Source organism: Tenrec ecaudatus, chromosome 5 (genome assembly GCF_050624435.1).
Source record: "Tenrec ecaudatus isolate mTenEca1 chromosome 5, mTenEca1.hap1, whole genome shotgun sequence".
Classification (NCBI taxonomy): domain Eukaryota; kingdom Metazoa; phylum Chordata; class Mammalia; order Afrosoricida; family Tenrecidae; genus Tenrec; species Tenrec ecaudatus.
The window spans coordinates 143,988,825-144,016,555 of record NC_134534.1 but is presented as its reverse complement, the minus strand read 5'-3'; the positions used below and the strand labels follow the sequence as shown (position 1 = coordinate 144,016,555).

General features: G+C 44.8%; 1 protein-coding gene and 1 pseudogene across 4 annotated transcripts in view; both read right to left on the bottom strand.

Moving 5' to 3' along the window:
- The window catches only part of FHIT (fragile histidine triad diadenosine triphosphatase), a 1,786,389-nt gene that overhangs the window by 28,591 nt on the left and 1,730,067 nt on the right, over positions 1 to 27,731 (bottom strand). The window lies entirely within an intron of this gene.
- On the bottom strand, positions 23,122 to 23,222 carry LOC142449471 (U6 spliceosomal RNA; annotated as a pseudogene).

Genomic DNA, 27,731 nt, shown 5'->3' with positions numbered 1-27,731 from the left:
GATGCCTTGTCTTCTTCATATACTTTAGCTTCCTGGATTATTTGCTCAGCACAAATACCCCAATGCTCACTTTTCCTGATTTAAAATCCCACAACACCCCTTTGTTCTTTTCAGACGATGGCTTCTTCATCTATGTGCAGGCTCCACAGGAGCAGAATCAAGTTTTCTGGATTTCCCAGTCTTCTCAAGGTTAACAGGCCAGAGGCAGAGGATACCACCTTGCTTGCTCAAAGGAAAGAGGGTTGAAAGTACTCACTAATGAATAGCTTGCACCGCAACACAAAGAAAACAAAAATCCTGGATTAATAAACCTTATTAAAAACTGGATGAATAAACCTTATGATAGATGGAGAATTTTTAGTGTAATTATGCCACATATAGTAATGGGGAAATAGTGAGACTTTAAACAGATGAGTTGTTTCTATGAAATTCGGTTAACTGGGTGCTCTGTGTCTTCTCTGGCAACTGGCCACAGGAGACTCTTTAGAAAGGACCCGCAGGAAGCACTTAGCCTGTATTTGGTAGCAGAATGCTTTCATACCTGGGTAGTATCTCTGAATCTTGAGAAAGACAACAGCGTGTTTAAGAGAAGTTCATGTTCAAGGTTAATTCTGTGCACTCCAGGGCCTGGCCTCACTGCATGGAAGGCAGAGGAAGTCACCAGCACTATTTCCGTCCCATAGCTCATCAACTCTAAGGTGCATAGTTTTTCACATTTTAACATCGCTGAAATGAAAACATGCCGTACAATCAACGTTGCGCCATACTTTTCTTGGCACGGGTTTTCTCTCTCATAGTACGTAGGAGAATAGCCCTCCTGGGAGTCAGTGAAATACAGTTCTCCGACTCTCCTCCCTGTCCATAAGCCATAAGTTAAACGCGACTCTGTGAACTTGCCATGCATACGTGTTTCCTTCGTTCAATGCAACAGAAGTGAACTCATCCCTTTGGAGGGAAGCACACGCCAACATGACCGAGTGTGCTAGAACGTGAACCAAAGTCTATTCGCACTCAACAGAGTGAAGTCTGTGCTGGATCTTCAAATGGGAATCCTTTTTCTACACAGCTTTAAAAAAGGGATCATCAACAATGACAACAACAGTACCTGCAGTCTTCCTGAACTGATTTTTGGAGAGGGCCCCATCAACAGGATTTCTCATCAAAGCATAGCCATGCCTCGCTAAATATCCAGGACACATTCTGTGAAATAGGATATTCTGTGTGATTTGGCGTGTTACGTGGACACCATATTATCATTTGGTCTTGCCTTTTCTCCAAGGATCTTGAACAAGCTTCATGCCTTAGCACTCCAGGTCAATGTGCAGGAAAGGATTCCCTTTTGTGTCTGGTCCTCAAGCCCCATGGCTGAGAATGTTTCCATCGTTGACAGTGGTCCCACTCCCATTTGCCTTAGCCTTGTTGCTTGCAGTGACACTTTCTGTGTTAGGCCAGGTTGACGAGAGAAACAAATCCAGTAACACTCTTATAAGAGAGTGTTTTATACCAAGAAGTAGTTGTATAGCAAGAAAACACTCCAGCCCAGTGCAACTCAAGCCCTTAAGTCGGACACTGGTCCATCAGCCCCTCTTCAGACTCATGCAGTCACAAGCATTGGTTCTGAATGCTGGAAGATCCTAAGCTGCTGGGTGCAAAATTGTGTGGCCTGGCGTCAGTCAAACATGGCAGGGCTCCGGCAGCTCTCAGGGTGGCCAGCAAGCAGGAAGTTGAAGGCAGAGAGAGCTGGAGGTTCCCTGCGCCCTCCCTATAAGAAGGCCACTCCCATAAGGAGGCACTATCAGGCTGTGGCCTGATTGACAGGTTGGTTGGATCCCACCCTTACAGTTTTATACATCTTCAAGCTGATATAAAATTGTGACTACACTTTCCTTTGTTTTTGAGGACCATGTTGATTGTTGTTTGTGGCACACCTAAATCATGAGCAGTAGCATCCACTGATGCTTCACCTTCTTGTAAACTTCCATTTAATTCCATCAACACTTCTCCTTTGCTTCTGTGGCTGCTATCACTAGCACTGGCTTTTCTGTGTTTGGGAGACAGGATGCCCTTTGAGGCAGTGTTTTTGAAAAAAATTAAACAGAGCGATAACACTTCTAACACTCAAGAGATGTGAAAGACAGAAGATTGAATGTAGCTGTCAACCACTGTTGTACAGTAAATTTTCAGATAGAAAATACAGTACATACATAAGCAAGAAGCATCAACATCTATTATGACCACCTAGACACATGCATAATAAGTTAGGTAGGTGCTGTCCTATTACATGGAATCATTTTGTATCTAGGAGACCTGAGAAATGTATGTCAGGCGCACAAATCTGTTGCACTCACTACATCCCCTTTCCAACCGAGATTTCTGGATTCTATTATAAACGTACGGGGCTCCGGATGTCTAGGTGGTGAGATGTTGGCTGAAGAAACATGATGCTGTACAGGATGTACTGACAATACATTGATTCTGAGAGCACATCCCTCTTGTGCAGTGAATGTGTTATCAGGAAGCATGCGGGATAATGATTAATTCCCTGATGTAGTGGTCACACTGCTGTGGCTGTTGACATTTTTATAGTTCTATAATGGAATTCAGTAGGAGGAACAATTCACAATAATTTAAATGTTTTCCAGAATTTGCAACTAACCTTTAGTGAAATGCCAAGTTGTCTTCAAGGCAAAGGGAAAGAGAATGCCTCTATTTCATACCACTTTGTGAAGAAGAAAGTAGTTGAATATAGACATGAGTGTTGATATGAAACATATTAATATACTTAGTTATCGGTTTTTTTAGAAGTGAGGGATAAAATAAACAATTTCTATGGGTTGATGGTTTTGTTTAGGGAGGCATTTATAGAGAGAAGCCATTCCTTGATTGTTTTAGATCTTCTCTGTTACTACTTTCAATTCAAACCAACAAGCATTGTTGAATCTTGATAGATTCCAGGGACTTTTCTATATCTAATGAAAGATATGATGAATGAACCCCACATCTTTTAATGTGTGTGTTGGGGAGTGTCAAATAGTTTCATGTTATAAGGACTTGAAGAAAACCAGAAAAGCAATTTGCAGGTACGCAGAACTTTAGATAGTAAGAATATTGAAGAGAGGCCTCACTAAGGAAGTAACATCTAAGCCAAGATGTGAACAATCAGGGGATATTGGTTGATCTAAAATCAGGGAGGAAGGATATTTCGAGAAGAGACATCTAAAATTGCACGCATAAAGTGATCACTGTAGAAATGAATGCTATAGCAAAGTGTAGTGAAGAAATTATATGATGCTTGGCTATCAGGAAGAATAGAGTCTGAGGTCTAAATGATTTGTTTTAAAACAAGCTGCCATCAACGTGAGGTGTTAGCTAAGTCTACATGGAAGGAGCATACTAGCACTTGTGATCCAAGGAGTGTAAGTAATAAAATCCAAGCTCAGAGGAGGGAATTGTATTGGAGCTTAAATTCTGAGCGCCCAGTTTTCAGAAAGCTAAGGATGACAGTGAAGCCCCAAACCCATTTGCTGAGTCCTCATATGGATTAAGTCTACATCGAGCTCCCTATGATCACTGACCAGATATGTAAAAAGTTTTGTAATTAGACAGAGTGCATTGGAAAATGGATTACTACAGACATAGTTTAAAATATAACATCATTTGTTTACCCTTTTGACACATTTTAAATTTGGTCTAATTTTTATTATTTTCTGCTTTCTTTTTTAGATTGAAGCTTATCTTTGTTTCATTTTGTTGTGGTAGTGAGTTACCAGCAATATTGCAGTTAGCTAGAGGGCCTTGGTCCCTCCCTGCCGATGTACCTTTTCCTGTGGCAGCATCTTTCCTGACACCTGTCTGCAAGACACACACTGATCTCAGTTTCCCTGTCAAGATGACTCTGAACCAGTGTGAAAACTACTCCATTCTCATTCAATATGCATCTCTCTTTAATCATCGTAGAATAAAAACATGCTGACACCAAGTGGGTTCCGACTCATGACCACTGCATGTGTGCTGTCGAAGTAGACCTATGAGCCATAGGACTATTAATGCCAGATTTTTTTTGGGGGGGGGGGAAGAGCAGATTTCCAGGACGTCTTCTCAGGCACCCCCAGGTGGACTAGAACCTTGTGCATTAACTGTTTCAATACCCAGGCACTCCTCTTCAATCTTATGCATTCTGAATCCCCCAGAACCTTTTCCTGAACCCTTGGCAGTGGGGTCTAGTTATAGTTCACCCTTCTAGACACTGTCTCCCACACAGACTTTCACGTCCCAGTATCTGCTCAGCACACAGTTTCTTCTGAACCCCGAGTGTCCTTGCTACAGTGCTGGCGGTGTCCCATTGCATCACTCCTTGCTTTCCCCTGAGGCAGAAGATGATCTGGCCGATAACTTCTGGGTGCCCCTTCTGCTTCCTTAGAACCCTGGAGATTCTTTAAGCATGATCCTTTGGCAAAATTAGATTCAAGGTTTCCTTTGTTTTCTCCCCAACCATGCATCCTATGAGTTGAGACCTTGGATTGAATGTGAGGCCCTGAGAGCTCTGAGAATAACCAACTCTAAAGATGCTGGATCCCATTCACTGCCCTTTACAGAGATTAACTCTAGGTAATCAGTGGAATGTTCAGCTTTTGGTTTATGACTAAAACTCTGACTTAAGCATCCATTACTTGAGTAAAATGTAAAGTTTGTAGTGCTGCTGGTGGGGCCGAACTGTTGAAATACTAGTGGCATCCTACTTCCAAAGAGCATAGAGTGTTGATGTTTAAGAATCTATAACCCCCCTCCCCAACATATTTATTAACTAGAAAATCACAGCTCTGGAAAAAAATTATGACACACCACTGTATTATAGCAGAACCAAATTGCTTATCCAATTATGCATTAAAGTATCACATTGTCAAGCTGATTGCCAAAGCAGCAAATGAAACTTTGCCAGCATCACAGTTTGGACCAAATATTACTCAGCTGACTGTACTCAGCATGATCTTCCCGTGTACCCCATAAGACATGGAGAAACCAAGGTGGGCATCCCAGGTTTGCTGCCCATCAGAAATCACTTTAATTGGTTGAACATTAAGGTATTAAGGTTTGCGATTGTCCACTGAAAACGTGTTAGAAGACGCTCATGAAGACCAGTGGAGGCTCCTGGTCTTGTGCAGAGCTGACTGCCATCAGCACACCCAGAAGATCGCTTCCTGCTAGGAGACAATCAGGGAAGGCCACTAGAAATGTGTATCTGAAGAAAGACAAACAGTCCCAGACCGGGTCTCCTGGAACTGCCTCAGGCTGGCCAACAGTCACCATGTTCATGGCCCACAATGTCAAGAAAGCTGACAAGCAGATGTTCCAGAAGCTGGGATGGGAGGAGGCCCTGGGGCCAGTATTTAACTCACCCCTTTGTGGAAGGAGCACTTCCATGGTGCAAATGATCAGCACCCTCAGCTGCTGACCGCAAGGTTGGTCATTTGAGTCCACCCAGAAATGCCTGCGGAGGGAGGGAGGCCTGGAGACCCACCTCTGAAACCGTGGTTATGAAAACCCAGCGGTGCACATTTCTACTCAGGCACGCATGGCATCACCACGAATCTTGACTTCAACAGGGGGGTGGGGGTTGTTTGTTTTGCTTTCCTTTGAGGCTCATGCAAATGTAAACTTGATGTCTCCTTGGGACCCTCATCACTAGCATTAGCCTGGCACAGACTGGGCTGGGCTGGGCTGGGCTGGGCTGGCCTAGGAGCTGGGTGGCATTTTGAGGAAAAACTGCCCGATAGCATTCGGCTGCCCCAGGGTTCCGGAGTGGAACCAGTTGGGCACACCTAAAAGTTGTTCTTTGAATTATAACGAATCCTCCACCATTATGTTCTTCTGATTAGAAAGAGTGTCTCTGGTGACAAGCATCCCACTAATTCACATGTTTCTGTGACCAAATCACAGTGACAGCCATCACCGAGTCCTCTCTGCTTGCGGAATCTTTCAAGAAGCATGTGTCAAATGTTTTAGACACCAATATGGTGTCTAAATGAGATCATCCTTCTTATTTTTCCGATGACCGACCGAGTCTTCTAGGAATGTAAGTAACTTCATTAAGATAACACAACGAATCAGAAGCAGTATCTGTTTGGAACAAAAATAATATTTGCTGGCATCTCTTGCAGGCCTGGGGCATTCTCTTGGGGTGAACGGTTTTGAAGATAGGGAGACGACAAGGAACATAAACTGGGGAAACTCTGCCTCCAAACTGAGACCTCAGTCCAGCTGGGGAAGCTCCCTGACAAAAGGCCAAGGGGACAATTAAACCTGAAGACCTGTCTGAGCAAATAATCGATATCACCACCCTCTCACCCAGACACCGTCCTCTGAGCTCTTCACTGGGCAGATTTGTGGAGCCACAGGAATGAGCGGTTTCTCTCAGTCTGATTTCTCTGGGCTCCTAGTTTTACAAACACGCTCGCAGAGAAATGAAATAAAACTCCTTCTGAAGAGGTGGCTGTGATGGAACAAATTTCAGAGAAGAAAACATTTTATTCAAAACGCAATTTCCTTGGCCAGTCATGCTCTGTAAGTCTTTCCCCCCACATCCTGTGTTTAGGGTATTGGTGTTGGAGCAAGAGTCTTCTCCTTTAATCATTGAGTGTTGTCAACCTGCTGCTCCCAAGGCCTGGGAAGAGGCAGAGCGTCAATTTCCACATGGATTCCAATCTCCAGAACATTTTATTTCAGTGTTTGCTCCTACTACACTAATATTTGAACTTCATTTTCTCTGCAGAACTCCACAGTTACTAAAGGCCATGACAATGACCATTGCATGCTGCTACTTTGTCCTACACAACACAGTGGTGAGTGTGGAAGTTGGATGATTTGATGTCGACTTGAATTTTTATGAAAATGTAGGGTGCAGTCCAGCCTATCCATCAGGTCACATCCTAACGATGCTTCCTTGTCGGTGTGGCCTTCTTCTTTGGGAGAAACTGGGAACTCCTCGCTCCCTGCCTCATTATGTCCCTGCTTGGTGATACTCTGCTTGTCTCCAGGGGAGGCCACCCAACTCTGAGAGCTGTCAGAACCCTACTATGTTTCCACCTACCTTGGATCAAAATATGAGTGAAGGCAGACGAAAGTCAAGGAAATGCCTCTAGAATCTCCAGGTGCGTGATGGAGGAGGAATCATGGGGCTGCTTTAGACTACTTGGTAAGGGAATCATTCCATCTTTCTTCATCAGGTATTTTGTACAAGCTGTGAATACAAGCTAGTACAATATTCTACAACAAAGGGGTAAGATTCCCATTTCCCATGCTGGATACTCCGATTTGATTCCCAGCCCAGATACTTCAACACCTATCCCTCCGTGAGGGGTTGCATGCTGCTATGACGACGTCACTTTGAGAACCAAGGTGCGCCTGACCCAAGTCATTGCATTCTCAATTGCCTCATATGCAGTGAAAACTGGACAATGAATAAGAAAGACCACAGAAGAAACGATGAGTCTGGATGGTGGTATTGGTGAAGAATACCGAAAGTACCCTGGACTGCCAGAGAACAAGTAAGTCCTTCTTGGAAGAAGTACAGTCAGGATGCTCTTTAGAAGCCTGGGAGACTTGACGTCATCTCACATACTTTGACGATGTTATCAGGCCATCCCAGATCCTGGAAAAGGACATCATGCTTGGTAAAGGGGGATCAGTAAAGAGGAAGACCCTAAAGGACTTGAACGGCTGCAGCAACATGTTCAGGCACCCGAGCAATTGTGAGGACAGCGCAGGACTGGGCAGTCTTTCCTGCCGCTCCACAGTCACTGGGAGTGCGAATTTACCTGATAGCACCTACCAATAGCAACAGTATAACACTGGACATGTTTTGGTACGTTAGCGGATGAACTAAAACGGATTCAAAGAAGGACTAGCGATCTACTTCCAAACAGCTGTCAGTGAACACCCTATAAATCACAATGGCTCGTCCCATCGGGATTGGAGGTGCAGTGCCTTGGGGTCAACTTTTAGAGATGCTAGCAATAATAATGCAAAACATGAATGGACTGGAAGCCAGTGGCTGGGGCAGCATGAGGAAAGCTGAAGAGGACCAGAGCTGAGGGGAAGTGAGTAAATGACTTTCCCTTAACACCAGGGGTCCAAAGGAAGAGGGACTGAGTCAAGTCAAGCCAAGCCACCATCATTAAGTACCGGCACGCCTACACTGTGCAAGGCTCTGAACCATATGAATCCGATGAAGACTTCCTACATTCAGACTCAGTGAGCTGAGGTGGAGAAGCCAGTCCAGAACAGCTGGGCACAGCTTCACCTGTGAGCCTGGGCAGTGCCAAGTCTGGATTCATTTTTGCTTACCAGGCCTCTGGCTCACCAAACATCAGGACCTACTAAAAGGAAACGCTCCACCGAAAGGTGATAGGCTAGCTAGTTGCACAACTGTTTCCCCCTAAGGGCAGTGAGACTCAGACTGACCTCGCAGACTTCTCTCCAAATGCTCGCCATATGTTTGGCAGAGGAAAAAGAGCTACCCTAGCACCATCCGGCCAGGTGCTGGCACCAGAACCCACATGTTGGCAGATGAAAAGTGACTAATATAAAATCTGTACTCCTAGGGTATTACCACGCCAGCGGCTCTGTCACGATTCCTTCCTTCTACGCGAAGATCAGTCTGCCTCTGGCTACAAAGGGGCACCTTCTGAAGCCGCCCCTCACCCCCTGGAAGTAACAAACCCTCCCTCTGCCATCCTCAAACCCATTAATTCTTGATAAAGCTGTTCCCATGCCTGTCAAACAACTGGCCCGTGTGATGTGCAGAAACAAATTAGGCGCCAACCTTTCCCAGATGCCTCTCTCTCTGCCGCAGTGTAGAAACCTCCCTTAATGAAGATATAAAGCCTGGAATTCGAATGAAACACTAAGCTTATCATGCATGGCAGTAGATCTGTTTCAGAGAGGAATGTAAACACACACACACACACACACACACACACACGGACAGACAAACAGGGGTGTGGTGAAGAGAGATAGAGATCGAGAGATAGAGAGAGGATTAGGAGAAAGAAAAACTTAAAAGAAACGGAGATTGTTTTTTATTATGAGTTCAACTGCTCATTTTCTACAGCCTCTAACTTAACTATAATCCAGAAATAAGCCTGGACAACAGAGACGTCAAGCAAACTGCACACACGTTCCCCACGCACAAGCTCATGACGATTCCATGGAAGCATCAGGCCGGAAATGAGAGCCGCACCTTTTGCACAGTGTTCCCGAGTGGCTAACTTCTCGGTCACTATCAGGCCTTTCTGTTGTTATGGGATCTGAACATGTTGGGTGTTATCGCTTCCTGAATGAAAAACCCATTCAATCTTCTAAGAGACCTAATCTTTTCATAAATCTCACCTCAGTGTTGTTTGCGGTTTTAGTGGGCTTATTTGTTTGTTTTCTAAAGGGGAAAAGACCAAGATGCTTTAAAACGATTCCCTGTTGTTTCAGGTGACTATTTGGAGATCACCATGGCTGGCTACTGGCTCGTCATCCTTTGGTGACGTGAGTGTTGCTATGGTCCTGGAAGCATGTGATGGAAATCTTCAAATACCAGCAGGGACATCGATGTTGGACAGGTCTCTGCACAACATCCAGACTAAGACGAATTACAATGAAAAGCCCGGTGACACACTTCCAAAAATTAGTTAGTGGAAACCCTTTGGATAACATCAGAATACTGCCCCATTGAGTGCTGAAGACGAGCTCCCATGGAAAATGCACAATGGCCATATCAATGGACTTGAGCCGATCAGTGGTCATAAAGATGGTGCGTGACCACGTCAGTCCTACCTGGGGTCACCACCTGTCTGAGCAAACGCAGCAGCTACGCTACGCAGAACAACACTTATGGATAAGAGACAGATAATTAAAACATGCTTGCGCCTAGAATCAGGGCTTTGCTAAAGCTTTTCAAAGCTCTTCAGTTCAAACATCCATTTGTATTTGGATGTGACATTATAGCTATATCTCTTCTACCACGTTGCTTCTAAGGGGTACGCATGACCCAGAAGGCATGTTGCAGGTTTAAGGGCCTCCGTGCTTCCTAGGAAAACCTAATCCCTGCTGAGAGGCCATGCTTCCCAGCCTGAAGTCAGATATCTATACCCTGAGCTTCTCATCTGTCCTAGTTCCAAATATCAGAGTAACACAACCCAGGAGTGAATCTTTGATTACATGGCAGCTCCTTAGAGATTCCTGCAGGTCATGCTGAGTCTTCTCTTTAGCAGATCAAATGCTCTTTGGAATCATTCATGAGGTGACAAGCGCGTGCTTTTTCTCCCTAGTCACCTTCTTTTGAATACACTCCATGGTCTATGCCCCTGAGGGTAGGAGACTCCCAAATGAAGTAGTGAGGCCCCCAAGATGTGCACAGAGGGCTGGGGACACATCACCCATTTCACAGTAGTGAGTGCGTTTCTCTTGTTTCCCTCTTAAGCTTTGTAAACTCTATACAAGCGACTGTGTGCTCTACATGTGTGTTGAACCTGGTGGGGGCTGGGCACATATGATTGGGTTTGAGGTTTTAACTTTATACTTTACATTGTTTCCTTTTGAAAATGACCTGTCGATAGATTTAGCTCTATTGCTTCTGCCCGTTATGAAGAGTGTGTGAATTTCCAAATGGATTATTATCCAAAGTATTTCTTCATTCTCCCAACTTCCTTTCATCTGTACATTCAGTGATCATGAGTACCTCCATGCCATAAACAAAATGTTAAGCAAGTGTTAATGAGATGAAAAACAAAATGAGAGACTGCAAGCACTGCTCCCCGACAAGGGTGACAGCAGCTGTTGACCGCTCCTCCTATTTTGCCCCACATTCTGCATCTTCGTTCACAACAATGCGTGTCCAGTGACTTGCTCAATCCAGGCTTATTGTTGCTGGATGTCAGGGAATTGATTCCAACTCACAGCAATATTATAGGGCAGAGTACTATAACCCCATAGGGTTTCCTAAGCTGTACTCATGCGAACAGATCACTGGGGGCCGTGGGGTGGGTTCGAACTGCCAACCTTTCAGGCGGCAGATGAGCACTTAGCCATCCTGCCACCAAGCCTCCTCATCTTGCAACAGCCAATGGCAAAGGCTTGACCTCTCTGGTCAGGTTAATTCTTCATATGCAGCTACTTTCTCTTTAGAGCAGGTGACACTGTTTTTGTATTACAAAAGTGGTGTGGCCTTTCCTTCTTTAATAGATGTGTTCAGGCAGAATAAATAAGGAAGCTGATTTGAAAAGATCCCAATTTACTAGTGTGTTTCTCTGATTTAATACTCAAATAAAGATGGCTGTATGACTTGCATTCTTCTTTGCTATCCCATCTGGGCCTATCAATTCTTTCTCTCTCTCTCAGTTTTTCTTTTTGCCCCTAATCCAGTCATTCTCAATGGAGGACAGTACTGTGGCCCCTAAAGTACATTTGGAACCAGGCTGTTGACATTGGGGTAGGCAGGAGCCAAGGATGCTAAACATCCTGCAATGTGGGAAAAAAAGGTCTAGTCCGAAGTGCTCGTAGCATCTCTGGAGAAACGTATTTTCATACCTTTGAGTGAATTTGAAGGACTGGTTGTGTATAAATGAGTCAACAATGGACTCTGTGTAGTACCATCAAACTTTCACTCTTACATAACAAGCTGAGGCCTATTAAACTAAAGAAGACTGCTGGTGTCAAACTTAAAGTTGTACACATCAATTTTATTTTTGGGAAAACAGCCCCATAAAGTTGTTCCTAACACCTGTTAGCCCTAGATGAAATACAATGTTTGTAGTTTTATGACCCCTTAGGGTGCTGCTGTCCTTTGAAGCTCTCTGACTCAGAGCCTCCCTCCACCCTCCGTCTTGTTGCTGGAAATCACCTATACAGGGTTAGGTGTGCTTTCCTTCCCTCCTGGTCCTCTTTCTGGGGTTTTCATGCCTCTCCCCCTTTTTCAGTGAGTGCCTGGGCTGCTTGCCTGCGGAAGCTGTTCTGCTAAGGGAGACTGTCCCCTGCATGCAGCTGTCAATGTGCTGGTTTCAAGGGTCCCCTGGGACAGCTGGTTGTGCAGCACGCTCTCACAGTCATGACCTTGTCCTTGATCAGTCTCCGATTCCCTCAGACGCCCTTCAGTGATTCATTGTTTTACATTTACCAAACATTAACTATGCACTAAGGAAAATGTTCTTTCTTTATGAATTATTTGATATCAGCTCCGTTTTATCCCTACCATTCCCTCCCCCGCCCCGCCGCCCCAGGAACACTTGTTGTTACTATACACACACACACATGCACACACACGTGCACACACATGCGCGCATTTTTTCTTGTTGCCATATATTACACCATCTAATTATGGGAATACAAAGTCTCATCTTTCTACATCAGAGCAACTGGTGGTTTCAAACTGCTGACCTTTCAGTTAGCAACCCAACATGTAACAACACACTCTGCCACCAGGGCGCCTCTCATACCCACTGGGATTGTTATAAAAATAGTAATAATAACAGAAAAGATAATGATACATGTTGGCACGCATGTGGAACTATTGGAAGGTTGATTTATTGGTGGTAGGAATGTGAAGAATATCAGAGAAAACATTCTGGTGGTTCCTTACATGTTAGAGAGTTACTATATGACACAGCAATTATGTATGTGTATACATGAAAAGCCGACATATAGCCACAAGAATTAATACTCAAATGTTCATTGTAGTCTTCTTTACAATAGCCAGATGTTCATCAAATGATGAATTAATGAAGAAAATATATATTCACAAAATGGAATATCATTTGGCAATAAAAAGAAAGTTCTACAACATGGGCAGATTTTGAAGAGGTTATACTAAATGAAAAAGGCAGTCACAAAAGACCACCAAAGACTGTGATATAATTTCATTTTATAGGAAATGCCTAGAATAGGCCTATCTACAGAGACAACACAGACTAGTGTTGCCAGGGACTAGTGGGAGATGAGGAGGGGTTTCCACTAATGGGGGCAGGGCTTCTTGTTGGGTCGATGAGACTGTTCTAAAATTGACTGATGACAATGTATAACTGTCACTACAGGAACAGACACTGAGTCGAGTGTGTAATCGATGTCGCAATAAAACGTCTAGATATGCATGCATATAGCAAACAAAGGCCTGAAGACAAAGTTCAGAAGAGTTGGGACGAAAGAGACAAATGAAGAGAAGAAATGCAGGGGGGAAATGAGAGAAGGGAAGCCAGGTTGTGGGCAGTGGGATCAAAGCTGTGGAATAAAGTACGTATGTATTAATCATGGGAAGCTGATCTGCTCTGTAAATCTCCGCCTAATTAATAATTGTTGTTGTTAGGTGCCATTGAGTCAGTCCTGACTCATAGCACCCCCATGTACAACAGAACAAAACACTGCCTGGTCCCGTGCCAGCCTCTCAAATATTCTTCTGCCTGAGCTCATGGTTGCAAACACTGAGTAAATTCATGCAGCCAAGGGCCTTCCTGTTTTTGGCTGTCCTTTGCCAGGGACTGGTCTCCCTGACAACATGCCCAAAGTATGTGAGCTGAAGTTTTGCCATCCTTGCCTCCAAGGAGCATTCTGGCCGTATTTATTCCAGGATTCCAAGATAGCGTTGCTTGTTCTTTTGCCTGCTGTGGGACTTGTAATATTCTTCCTCAGCAACCATAATTCGAATGCTTCGAGTCACCTTGGGTCTTCCTTATTCAATGCCCGACTTTCACAAAGTAACATCCTTGTTTCTCAACACTTTAAAGAGGTCTGTGCAGCAGGCTTTCCCAATGCAATGTATCGTTTGATCTCTTGACTGCTGCTTCCATGAGCAATGATTGTGGATCCACGCAAGACAAAATCCTTGACAACTTCTGTCTTTTCTCCATCCATGATGATGCTGCCTATTTGTCCTGATGTGGGGTTTGGTCCTCTTTACACTGAGGTGTGGTCCACACTGAAAGCTGCGACCCTTGATCTTCCTCAGCAAGCGCTTCGAATCTCCCTTACTTTCGGTGAACTAGGTTAGATCATTTACATAGGTGGTAGCATCACAAATTAATAAGCCTTCCTTCAAACCTGATGCCACATACTTGTTTATATTATACAGCTGCCCTGATGATTTGTTCAGCATACAGATCAAATAAGTACAGTGAGAGGATACAACCTGGACTCACACCTTCCTTGATTTTAAACCACGCAGTATTAACTCATTCTGTTTGCACAACTGTCTCTTGATCCATGCACAACTTCCACATGAGCACCATGAAGTGTCTGGCCTTCCCATTCTGCTCAAGTTCATCCTTGGTGTGTTCGGTCCACACAGCTGAATGCCTTGGTTCAGTCACTAAAACACAAGTGAACATCTTTCTGGTAATCCCAGTTTTCAGCCAACATCCGTTTGATATCAGCAATGAGATCCCTGATTCCACAGCCTCTTCGGAATCTGGCCGGAAGCTCTGAGAGCTCACTGTCAATGTTCTGCTGCAACTATTGTTGCATGATCATGGGATATCAATGACATTGTTCTCTAATGTGTGCATTCTTTTGGGTCACCTTCCCAAGACAAAGGTGAGCCAATTCATCACAGAAAACAAAACAGCCAACAAAAATCATGTGACCATTAAACCATAAACCAAAATATGCCATGCAATTTGCTTAAAATCAAACAGTACGTTAGCTTAAAGAGTACAAAATGTCTGCTTTGATTATTATGTTCTCTTATGATATGTCTTGTACATGGAATTAAATGAACAAAAACAACTAGAAAGATTAAGTAGAAGCCTTAAGGGGCAGCGAGTCCATCTTAATGGGGAAACACATCTCAGAAAATGAGTAAGTATGGCTGCACAGCTGGAAGAATATATATATATGTATGTATGTATGTATGTGTATGTATATGTATGTATGCATATGTATATGTATGTATGTATATGTATGTATATGTGTGTGTGTATATATACACACCACGTTATTGATTGTACATGCAGAAACAGTCTGACCAGTGTAAACTTTGCAACTCTTCTGGGTTAGTGGCAATAACAACAACACTACTTTTTAAATAAAGAATAAAATAACTCAGTTGGGCAAGACACAATCCTGCAACCACGGCGGTGCAGGAGTACATGTGTGGATAGACACAGGCTGAATCTATGTGGAAGGGAGAGTGGGGGTATAGCCAAGAGGCATATAGGCTTGACACAGGATATTTTAACATGTGGGCTTGCTTTTTCTGCAAATAGACTCGTGAATATGGGGAAGCATATAGGGGACAGTTCATGAAAACATCTTAGCTATATAACCAAACACCTTAAGGGAATAAGTTACTGGGCCTGGGGCTCAGTAGTATATTCTATGGGGACCCACATGTCAACTAGCCTAATAGAGGCAACAAAAGCAATGCTCTGTGAGCTCCTTTGGTTGGTATCTACTGGGATCTTAAAGGCTTATGAGAGGCAACTTAAAGTGCAGCTGTTGTTCATTCCCTGTCTGGAAGAAATGAGTGGACAGAATTGAAGATGCATGGTCACGACTGGTCCAGTGAGCAGATGAACCATGCATACATAATCTGACACCAGGAGAACGAGAGCTCGTGCCAGGGTGTGACTCCCTACTGCTCTGAGAGGGACCACCAGAGAAGGCCCTGCACAGAGAGAGAAAGAGGTAGAACCAAACTAAACATTACAATAGCAACACAAAGCCAGCCTTACTATTCAGATTGAGACTCGTGACAATCCTGGGACTACGGTCCTTAGTCACCCGACAGGTCTGGACATGAACTCATTTCAATGGCTCGGTGTTCAGTCAATTGGCTTCTCTTCCAAGGCACCTACAGGTGAACTTGAATCTCTAAGCTTTTGCTTACCAACTGAGTACATTAACCCTATGAATCTTCCAGAGTCTCCAGTATATGGGTCAAACTCATGTGGCACAAAATCACTGCCATCTAGCCAATTCTGACTCACAGCAACCCTAAAGGACAGGGTGGAACTGCCCCCTGGGAGTTTCGGAGGCTTTCAACCTTTACCAGAGAAGATCGCCTCATTGTTCTTCCCAGGGAGTGGCTGGTGGGTTCGAACACTCCAACGCATATCCCACAACTCACCAAGGGCCCTTCCATCATATGGTTAGAAGTAGAATATTGTCAGGACATTAACTTTTGTTTTGAATGATGTGTTTGTTGGTTCTGATTTGTCATCAAACATCACTAAGTAACCAACTGAAGAAGACCGTGAAGAAAAACACACAGAAGTGCTGTCCTCGGGTAGCATGCAGGATTACAGTATAGAATGACTGCCGTTTCCCTCCGGAGGGAATCCAGCTTCCATTCAGAGAGCCTCCATAAGCACTGGAACACAGTCTCATTTACTGTGTGGAAGCACAGAAGATATTAATTGGATTCCAGATGTCTGAAATTGATGTATCCCTTCATTGAATCCCCCCTAGGATCTATTTTGCGTATAACACTTCACATAGGATGCTGTTCTTAATTAAAACTGCACTGCCTTAAGAGCTTTATGTCTGTGAAATAGTCATCCGAACCTTCTCCTCTCCATAAATTTGCTCTTATGTCCTATTTCTGAAGCAAAAGTAATACTCGCCTGGATTTTAATAAACATGTCTGCAGGGGTAATATAACTCACATCCTCAGATTTCATAATCTCTTTTTGCCCTCGTGTTGATATCGATCCCCACACTGAGACAGTGTTCTGAGCACTTTGCAGCTCTATCTCCATTCTGCTTCCCAATGCCAAGGGCAAGAAATAGTATTTAAAAAAGCAAAACAACAACAAACACAGTTGCCCAGAGTTGGCCCTGACTCATGGCAAACCCATTTATGTCCATGTAGAACTGGGTTTCAATGGCTAACTTTTAGGAAGGTGACCAGCAGGCCTTTATTCTGAGAGTCCTTTGGAAGGATGTGAACCTCAAACCCAGTGTTTGACAAAGTGGGTAATACTGCCCACCTGCTGGGAAGATGGAGGAGGTGGGCTGCAAAAACAGATACCTACACTTTATCCTGAACTATATGTTGTAGTACAAAACTTCTTAATTGATGGGGGCATTGTGTGAAATTTTGATTTTCTGAAAGGGGGGCAGGAGGCCAAATAAGTTTAGGACCCTATGCTCTAAACTTGTAGTTAGATGCTGAACTCATTAAGCATTGGTACTACCAGCAACTCAATAAGTAGGATACCAGTTACTAGTTGGGTGGGAACCACAGACTACAAGTTGGAAAAGACCATTCATTTCCAAGCTTTTTTATTCCTTTCCCTGTTTAATTTTTTTATGCCAGCAATAACTGACACCCCTTCATTGACAGACTGAAGCTGATGATCCAATTTATCAGCCCCAAATCTGTGAGTGCACGTAATTGGTTACTCAGGCTGTGTCAACCAGATGCCCAAATTAAAAAAATTAATATCAGACAAATTGAATTTTTGGCAGTCCGGAGGCAAAATAAGCTGTTGATAGACTTCCCTTTCACTTTCCAATTGGTCATTTTGGCCTTGGATAGGACGATAGCTCATCTCCTCATAGAGGAGAGAGTCATACGTAGGCCTTAATTTTTCAGCCAGAGGCAGCTGCATCAGGAAGCGAACACTCCACTCCACTGTGCAGCCTGGAGGTACCATGTGGCCCACCCTGGGCCTACCTGAGTCCATCATTATAACACTGCTGTCAGTATCAGCAACATCATTACCAATAGAAGGAGGGAACCCTAGTGGCACAGTGGGTTAAGCATGAGGCTGCTAACCACAAAGTCTGTGGCTTAAACTCCCCAGCTGCCCTGAGGATTCAAGGTGGGCTTTCTGCTCCCATGGAGAGTTAGAGCCTCACACTCCAAAGGAGGAGACCTAGTGTCTCCTGCAGGGTCCCTGTGAGTTGGGGTCTATTGGACAGCAGTGGGCTCATTACCAGTGGGGGCCCTGGAGGTCTTGTTCTACCTGGCATTGCTGGCAGCATGCTGACGAGGGGATTTCATCTAGCCCGTCTGAGAGGGGCGCCCTCGCGGTCCTGCCATTGTTGCGTGCAGATGTGGAACCTGGAGCTCTAGAATATCGCCTGTCTTCAGATCAATGCTGCCTAGCGTTTGCTGAGCGCGCGCAGCTACATGGAGCCCTGGAAAATTTGCCTTACGGTGCTGTTCATGCAGAATCTAATTTGATCCCCTTTGGAGTAGACAGAGGCAAAATATCATCAGATCCCTGTTTTATGACCCAAGCCATGGTTTTCTCAATTGCCTCATATGCATATGAATGTTAGACATTGAACAAGGAGGACAGAAGAAGGATGAGGCATTTGAACTATGGAACTGGTGAAGAATATTCAAGGTTCCAAGGACCTCCACAAGAAAAATCAATCTGTGTCGGAATAAGTACAGCCAGAGTGCTCCTTGGAGGCAAGGAGGGCAAGATTTTATTTAACGCACATCCTTTGGACATGTTGCCAGGAGGGACTAGTCCCTGGAGAAGGACATTGTGTGGAGAAACCCACTCAATCAGCAGGGAGCAAATGAAAGGCATTTCTGTGCCTGTTTAGAGATCAAGTTTCTATCTTCATTTGCAACTCATCATTAATGATGATTTCATTGTTTCAGAGGTTGAAAAATCAGGAAGGAATCTGGCCTCTGCTTGTCCTACAGCTAATCATCCTTTGAGAGAGAAGGTTGAGAGAAAAGGGAAACGAGTGATTGGATTGACAGGTTGGAGCACCAGTTTGTGACTTGGAACATACTTTGGAGTTTTGCCAGTTAGTGAGAACACTGCCAAGTCCCCCTCTTGCTGACCCAGCTATAGGCTGACCATGTCCTCCAAAATGTGTTCAAACCCTTAATTCCTCAGTCTGTAAATATTCCTCTGTTTAGAAATAAGGGGGCTTTTAATGTTTGGTTTAGTATTTTTTTTCCACTATGTTAATTGGGTCATGTCAGAGTAGGAAGGGTCCTCAACCAAATCATTTCTGAATGATGAAAGGAGTAGAATAGACACACACACACACACACACACACAGAGAAGGAGATGCCACCTGAAGGCAGACTCGAAGCAGATTTTACCACCAATCCCAGCCCAGGAATGCCAGGAGTCACTGACATCGCCCAGAAGCTGGACAGATGAAGGACTTCCTCCAAGAGCCAGGCCCTGACTCAGACTTCTGGCCTTCTAACGTGTGAGAAGGTAAGTCCCTGCTCTTTCAAAGCTCCCACCGACGTTCCTATGACAACAGCAAGCAGAAGCTATGCCAGCAACTTCCCCTGCCAAGGACTTGGGTAGCTGTCTTCCTGGTCGGGGGCCCCCTCTTAGTGCAGGCACTGTTCTGCTGGGATTGTTCATTGCGCATGTGCAGAAACGGTGTCAAACTGCGTTTCCTTTGCCTCTGCTCACTGCGTATTACGGTACATTTTTAATCAGTATATATAATTACTTACCACAAGCTGCCAGGCCAGATTTTCTAAGCATTAGTCTAATTAACTTAAGCTTGATAATTATGTTTCGGATACCATAGCAGTACACCCAGAACTGGCAGATTATGTCGTCAACTTATTTGATTCCCATAACATGTTTTCTCAGACAGTGGGCTAGTATTGACTTTTTATTTTTTTAATGACCATCTGATAATTATTTTCGCTTCAAAGTTGTCCCTAAATAAAATCATTCTGTTATTAAAGATAGCTTCTGAGATAATTATCCCAGATTGGACTGGACCAGTACGTTGGTGCATATTTTGACGCATCCAAGTCTGCTTTACTAAGAAAGATAAGCATGCAGGCTGAGGAGATATGAAAGTAGAAAGACTTCTGATGAGCAAATGACAGGCCTCCCATGTTTTGATTGTCTCTGCTTGGTCTTTTCCATGTCCATTTGTTTTTGGATTGGTGAGGGGAAATGAGAGAAATGCAAGGAAACTCCAAGACTTACAGGTGAAAAAAGATCAACTTCTGATTGAATCAGGTCATGAGACGTTGCCCCACGAAGAACAGCCAATGTAGTGAGAGCGTATTATGTGCCAGGGGCTCTGGTTAGCTCGGACGGGGGATGCCCTCATGCTATTAGCTACCATGGAGCCGACCCCACGCACACTGGAAGGAAACCCGTCCAGCCTTCTGTCATCCGCATGATTGGTGATGGATCAGACTGTGATGTGTCACAGAGTCCTCAATGGTTGGTTTTAGAAATCGATTATTAGACGTTTCTTCCCAGTCCATCTTAGTCTGAAGCTCCACTGAAATTTTAAGCATCATACAAAACAAAATTGACAGTGGGATGGTGAATGTGAACCAGGTACCTTGGCTGAAAATCGAACTCGTGTCTCCTACATAGAAAGTGAGAAATCTACCCTGGCCCCTTTATTTCACCTCAGCATCCTAATGATCTATGGCAGAGCCCTCATGACAGGGTGAATTATAAGGTAGGCTACTAACTGCAAGGTCAACAGTTCGAAACCACCAGCCACTCTGGCAGAGAATGAGGTGGTTTTCTACTCCCCTGAAGAGTTACGGTCTTGGAAGCGCACCGTGGCAGTTCTCCCCTGTCCTCTAGTGTCACTAGGAGTCAGAACTGACTTGATGGCAGTGAGTTTGAATAACCAATGTGATAGGTATTCAATTTACTACTCCCTATTCCACAGATACCAGGGCTCAGGGAAACTAAGTAACGTGTCCAAGGCCACAGAGCTATCATATGGCAGGACTACAGTTCACTACTCAACCTTTCTGATTCCAAAGTCTTGCACCCTTGACCTCACAGAACCCACTTTGACTGAAGCATGCTGGACTCCTTCTGCCCACAACGGCTCAGAGAATCCGGGTACACAGAGCCCAGGAAGTGGCTGAAACCTGGCTCTCACTTTCAAGCTTCTAAATTGACAGGCAAACATAGGTAGCTACTGTTTCCATGTTTGTGCACAGCTTCCTTGATTTAAAAAATAAATGGGAATACCTGCTTTCCGTTCCCGAGGGCAACAACATCAAATTTACGTTTTCTTAGAGCAGAAGAGAGCTGTCCTATTTTGTTCTCTTTCCATCTACAGCATAAGAGAATCGGGGGCCAGTGTAGTGCTTGTCAATTATGAAAGACACAGGAGGAAAACAACAGACGAAAAGGCAGGACCCAATGGCGATCAGACAGCGCTCCCAGGAAGGCAGGATAGATGGAAAGAGCAAGTGAGAGACCCAGCTGGCTTCATAAAGACCATCCCCATGGACCAGGGAATAAATCTCGTGAAGAGCTACTTCCTTGGCCCAGGAGGAGAAGTGTAGTAGAGAGAGAGAATTGTACCCCTCTGAAATATATCTTGAAATCCTGGCCTCTCCGCTCTCTATTAAAGCCCTGGGTGGCTTACAGGTTGGGTTGCTAACCACAAAGTCAGCAGTTCGAACTCAGCAGCCACTCCATGGGGAAATGATGCGACCTTCTGCTCCAATGAAGGTTTACAGCCTCGGAGACTCACATGGGCAGTGGTTTGTTTGTCACGCTACTTCCATCAAACTTAGGGAAAGTGGTCTCTAAACCGAACCCCTTCTGGGTTGCTAAAAGGGCAGGAGGGCAGGAAGGCAGGAGAGAGACACGTGGGAGAGGATAAACCTCAGGTGATCGTCTCCAGGTCAAAAAACGCCGAGGAATACCTGGGGTTACTGACAAGAAAGGCGTTCCTGCGTGCACCCACAATTACACACTGGCCTGCTAACTGACACGGAGGTGAGGTTGTGCTGTGGGTTCTTGCTAACCATAAGGTCAGCGATTCAAACTAAGCAGCTGTTCCGTTGTTGGAAAGAGATGAAGCTGTCTGCTTCCATGAAAATTTCCAGTCTCAGGAAGCTTAGGGAGCAGTTCTAGTGTGTTCTGTTGGGTTGCTACGCCTCAGAATGGACCTAATGTCAAAAGGTTTGGTTTGGCCAGAGGTTTGGCCTTGAAGGATGGACCAGAACATCTGCTTCTGAAAGGTTAACCCTTCATTAAATAACACAACACGATCAAACCCACAGTCACAGAGCCTTGAAAACCGTCTGGAGCACAGTTGTATACTTTACACAGGGGGTCAATTTGATGACAACTAATAACAACTGGAACCCTGTGGGGGCAGTGGTTACTCTTTGAGCTGTAAACTTCAAGGTCAGCAGTTCAAAACCACCAGCTACTCGGAAGGAGAAAGATGAGACGTTCTACTTCCAAAAAGAGTTACAGTCTCAGAACCCCACAGACAGGGGTAGTTACACCCTGCCCTACAGGGTGACTGTGATTCGGCAATGACTCGATGGCAGTGGATGTGTTGTGTTTGGAATAACAACTGACAAGGAAGGGATTCTCACAGTCAAGGCATTGATCCGGACTTTAAGGCTCCGGATTTGTGAGGAAATACATTTCTGTTCATTAAAGCCACCCACTGTGGTAATGGTGTCATGGCAGCACATGGTAACTAAGCCATATGGAAAGCAGAGGGAAGAGGGGGGGGGGGAAGGAAGAAGAGAAGAAAACTCAACAAAGGGAGGAAGCTTGAAGCATTCATCAAGGTCCTTTTAGGTGGGGTGTTTATGTTAGTCCAACAATCACTCCTCCCATGAACCTGTGCAGAAGCTATCCCTTTCTACTCTACAGGAGGACTTGAGTAAGCAGCTCAGTGTGAACTACTTTCCAGACCAGCACGTCAGTGTCTATGACTGCATAAAGAAGAATGCAGAAGGGTTGTCCTGAGCCATACGACGGAGACATTTCAGGAGCATTATCTCTCCTTGTAGACCGGCGATGTCTGTCTATCTATGGGTATGTGATTTCGTTTCCTGAGACTGCGGAGGCAAATTACCACAAACAGAGTGGCTTGAAACAACAGAAATGTATTCTCTTATAGAGCTAGAGGCCAGAATTCCAGACAGGGCCACATTTCCTACAGAGGATAAGGAAGAAAATTCTTCTTTCCTCCTTCTAGCTTGTGGTGGTTGCTGGTTTCCTTGGTTTGTGGTCACATCACTCAGAACTCTGCTTCCCTCTTTCCATCACCTCCTCAGCTCCTGCCAGACTTCTCTGTGGTGCCTTTATAAGGACATTGGTCATTGGGTTTAGGATTCACTGGGTTAATTCCAGATGTTCTCCTCCTCTCTATATCCTTCACCTAGTAACTTCTTTTTTTTTTTTAAATATGGAACGCTTCACGAATTTGCGTGTCATCCTTGTGCAGGGGTCATGCTAATCTTCTCTGTATCATTCCAATTTTAGTATATGCGCTGCGAGCACTCTAGTAATTTCTCTAATGACCCACTCCAACTGAGATCACATTTACAGGTCTCAGGGACTCAGATGTGCCTGCCTTTCCAGGAGTCAGAACGGGACCCATCACAGTTAACAAGTCGTTGGTCAAGACCCTAGGCACATCTCATTGTCGCGAAGCCTCACAAACTAGGTTCCCCCGGGATAGAAGTTCTTATCACGTTTAGTTATTCATGTTCAGTCCTTTGAGAATTCAATCAAGGCTGAGGTGGCTCCTCGTACAAAAATGTGTGCACGTAAACATATACACATACGCTTTACATGACACGTAAGTGAAGCGAAGGCAAGTTATAGTTTAAACATCCAACAAAGGATTCTTAAGCTCCCAGGGAGCTGGTCAGCATCCTGCCACTACTGAAACAAGCAACGTGCCCTTGTACAACCTTGATCAGGAAAGCTTCTACCCCTGTCACGAGTGAGTTTCCAGTCTGCCTCTACCACTGAGGGCAAGGGAGTCCTCCCACACACCTTCCTTCCTTATTTGCCAAGCACATCAATTCTTTGCACAGGGTAGAGAGAAAATGACTTTTTGTTACGCGAGGCATGACTCAGAAGATCTGGCCTTGAGAGCTAGCACTCTCTCTTGGCCATGTTGCTTCCACTCCTTGACTCTCAGTTTTAACACCTCTACAGCTAAATGGAAATGGTTTCACAGCGATTCTGGAAAGAGTGTTTGCAATGCCACAAAGGAAACACAGTAACAGTAACACTGACCACCTACCATGGGCCACAGCTCTTTTAAGCACTGGACGTATGTCTAATAATTCATGGATCCTAGTGACCGCCCTAGGAGTGACACTTGTACTATGCTCATTCAATTAATACCCACAGAAGTTGAGCACAGAGAGCTTTGGGAACTTGCCCAAGTAGATACAGGGTTGGGATGCAAACCCGGACATCTGGCACCAGAGGCAGCTCACTGAACCGCCATTACTTTCTCTGGACTACGAAATGCCTGACACTTTTTAGCAAGGAGGTAAAATAACCCTGCCGGCTCTCAATGAACGTTAGTGGAGCCTAGGGGATGTGTTCTCAGGACTCAGACACACCAGAGGGGCTGAGAGTTAGAACTGCCACCAGCTTCCCCACCACGCCATCACGATCAAGCCCATGTCTAACCGATCTCGTTTGGGCCTGGCCGGCATAGCCATTCTGTGAAAGGGAGGCTCCTGTCCTTTCCTGACTCTCCTTCATTGCTCATGCTCTCTGGGAACTCAAACACCAAAATCAGACTTGCTGGGCCGAGCAGGAGACAAACAAGGGAGAGGAATGCCAGCCTGGTGGACAGAGAGGATGGTGTAGAAGCAGAGGCCCGAGGGCTCTTCTAAAAGCTGATGGTTCACATTTACACACTGCCTGCCTACATGGACACATTAGTGAGCATTTGGCCTGGTAGCTCATCCGACTGGCCACTGGCCTCCTGTGAGACCACATTGTTTTCCTCTTTCCTGATTTAATGTCCCTTGCCCTGCCCTAAATCTATGATCTGAGAGCTCCCACCTGTCGAGTGTTCAGCAGCTCCACAGCCCACATATATCTTAGATGGGACTTCAAGGATTCTCTAAGGCCCCATGTGAAATCACCAAGAAGTCAAGTTCACGTACAGGCTGGAGACCCCAGCCCTGCCCACCTAGCTTCCCAAGGTCTGTGGGAGCCGGCAAAGAAGTAGGTGCTTAAGCAATGTGTGGAGAATGTGTGGAGAATAAGGGAAATGGACGGAATCCTAAAGCGGGTGTCTACCCCAGCCTGGGAGAGTGAGCTACCTGGAGACCTGCCTTCACCGAACAGGCATGCCTCATTGCATCATGCTTTGCTTTATCGATCCTGGAAGAGATTGGTATTTTTCTTTTCTTTAACAAATTAAAGGTTTGTAGCAATCCCGCATTGAGCAATTCTTTCCACAGGAATTTTTCCCAGTAGTATGTACTCATTCCATGCTTGTGTCCTATTTTGGTAAATTTAATAATATTTCCAATTTTTCATAATGCTTTGCATACTTTATAACTACCAAACTAAAAGAGACATGCTCTAGCACTGAGCTGAGGTGCACTCACAGTAATGGGATATAAGGTGGCTGAGGCTGATCTTTATGGGAGTAAAGCGCCTCACCTTTTGCCATCAGAGCTGCTGGTGGGTTTGAAATGATGACTTTGCTCGGATGACCTTGTGGTTAGCAGCCCAATTCTTACCTGATAACACAACCAGGACTTCCTAAGAAACGACACCACCATTTAGCAAGGAGCCGATGGTGCAGTGGGGTGGGGTGCATGCTGGGTGCTACCAACACGTCGGCAGTTTGAACCTCCCAGTCCCTCAAAGGGAGAGAGGAGGCTTTCTGCTCTCCTCAAGATCTGTCGCCTTGGAAGGTCACAGGGGCAGGTCTCCTCTGTCCTAGCCTGTGGCTGTGAGTCAGAATAGACTCGATGGTAAGTGAGATCATGTCAACATAGTTTTTACACACACTGGGAAAACAAAAGGGTCATGTGACTTGCTTTGTGCGTGCTGCAATACTTGCTGTACGGCAGGGCTCTTGAATCAGGTGCCCATATCGCCAAAGTAGGCTTGCGTAATGAAGACACGAGAAAGCATTCTGATCCCAGTGCTAAGTTCTTGCAGGTTTGGGCTCAATGAACAGAATGATTCTTTTTAAATCATTTTATCGGGGGCTTGTACAATTCTTATCACAATCCACGCACACATCCATTGTGTCAAGAACACATGTACATTTGTTGCCATCATCATTCTTGAAACATTTGCCTTCTACTTGAGCCCTTAATATCTGCTGCTCAATTTCCCCCTCCCTCCCCACTTCCCCTACCTCATGAACTCTTCATCATTCAAAAATATTACTTTGTCCTATGTTACACTGTCCAAAGTCTCCCAGTCACCTTTACATAGATTCTTGTAATCAGTTCCCCCTTTCTACCCCACATTATCTCCACCCTCCAGGCATTGCCACTCTCACCACTGGTCCTGAAGGAGTCATCTGTCTTGGATTCCCTGTGTTTCCAGTTGCTATCTGTACCAGTGTACATCTTCTGGTTTAGCCAGATTTGTAAGATAGAATTGGGATCATGATAGTGGGGGGGGGGGGAACATTTAAGAATGAGAGGAAAGTTATGTTTCATCGTTGCTACCCTGTACCGACTGGCTCATCTCCTCCCCACAACCCTTCAGTAAGGGGGTGTCAGGTTGGCTACCAATGGGCTTTGAGTCTCCACTCTGCAGTCACCCACATTTACAATATGATTTTTCGTTCCTTGATGCTTGATACCTGATCCCTTCGACAGCTTGTGGTCACACAGGCTGGTGTGCTTCTTACATGTGGGTTTTGTTGCTTCTGAACTAGATGGCCACTTGTTTATCTTTGAGCTTTTAAGACCTCAGATGCTGTATCTTTTGATAGGCGGGCACCATCAGCTTTCTTCACCGCATTTGCTTATGCACATGTTTGTCTTCATTGATCATATCAGGGAGGTGGGCACCCATTGATATGATTTTTAGTTCTTTGATGTCTGATAACTGGTACCTTCTGCACCTTGTGATCACAAAGGCTGATGTGCTTCTTCCATGTGGGCTTTGATGCTTCTCAGCTAGGTGGCCAGTTGTTTATCTTCAAGCCTTTAATACCCCAGACGCTATATCTTTTGATAGCCAGGCACTGTCAGCTTTATTCATCACATTTGCTTATGCACACATTTTTCTTCAGCAATCGTGTCAGGAAGGTGTGCATCCTGGAATGCCAATGTAATAGAACAATGTGTTCTTGCATTGAATAAGTGTTTGAAGTGAGGCCCAATGTCCATCTGCTGCCTTAGTTCTAAACCTATAAATATATGCACATAGATTTGTTTTCTCACACTCTTATATAAATATATTTACATATGTACATTCCAGTCTTTAGACCTCTAGAAATACCCTTTGTCACCTAGTTCTTTCCTCTGTTTCCTTTCACTTTCCTTTTGTCCCACTATCATGCTCAGTCTTCATTTGGGTTTCAGTAATTTCTCTGGGTTACATTGCCCTTGCTGAATCCTTACCAGGCCTCTCACCCTCCTTGCTAATGATTTTGGATCACTTGTTGCTCGCCTGTCTCTGGGTTTGTCAGCACCACATCCTTGCCCCCTCCTCCCCATCTCCTGTGTCCCTCAGAACCATTGGTCCCGTTGTTTTCTCCTCCAGACCATTCATCCAGTCTATCTTATCTAGATAGATCTGTAGAGATAATAATGTGCACCAAAAATCAAGCCATAGTAAGATAGTCGATGGGTGAGAACACAGCAATGATAATAAAAAAGGAAACCAATTACCCATAGAAGAATAAATTAATTAAAAGAAAGAAAAACCTGTAAATGGATCAAGGTCTGATTTTTGATCTCTAGGTGTGTCCTTCAGTCAGGTCCAATGGGGTGCCATGCTTTGGTCCCAGAATCTGTCCTTTGTACTCCCTTGGAGGCTCCCTGCTCTGCTACCACG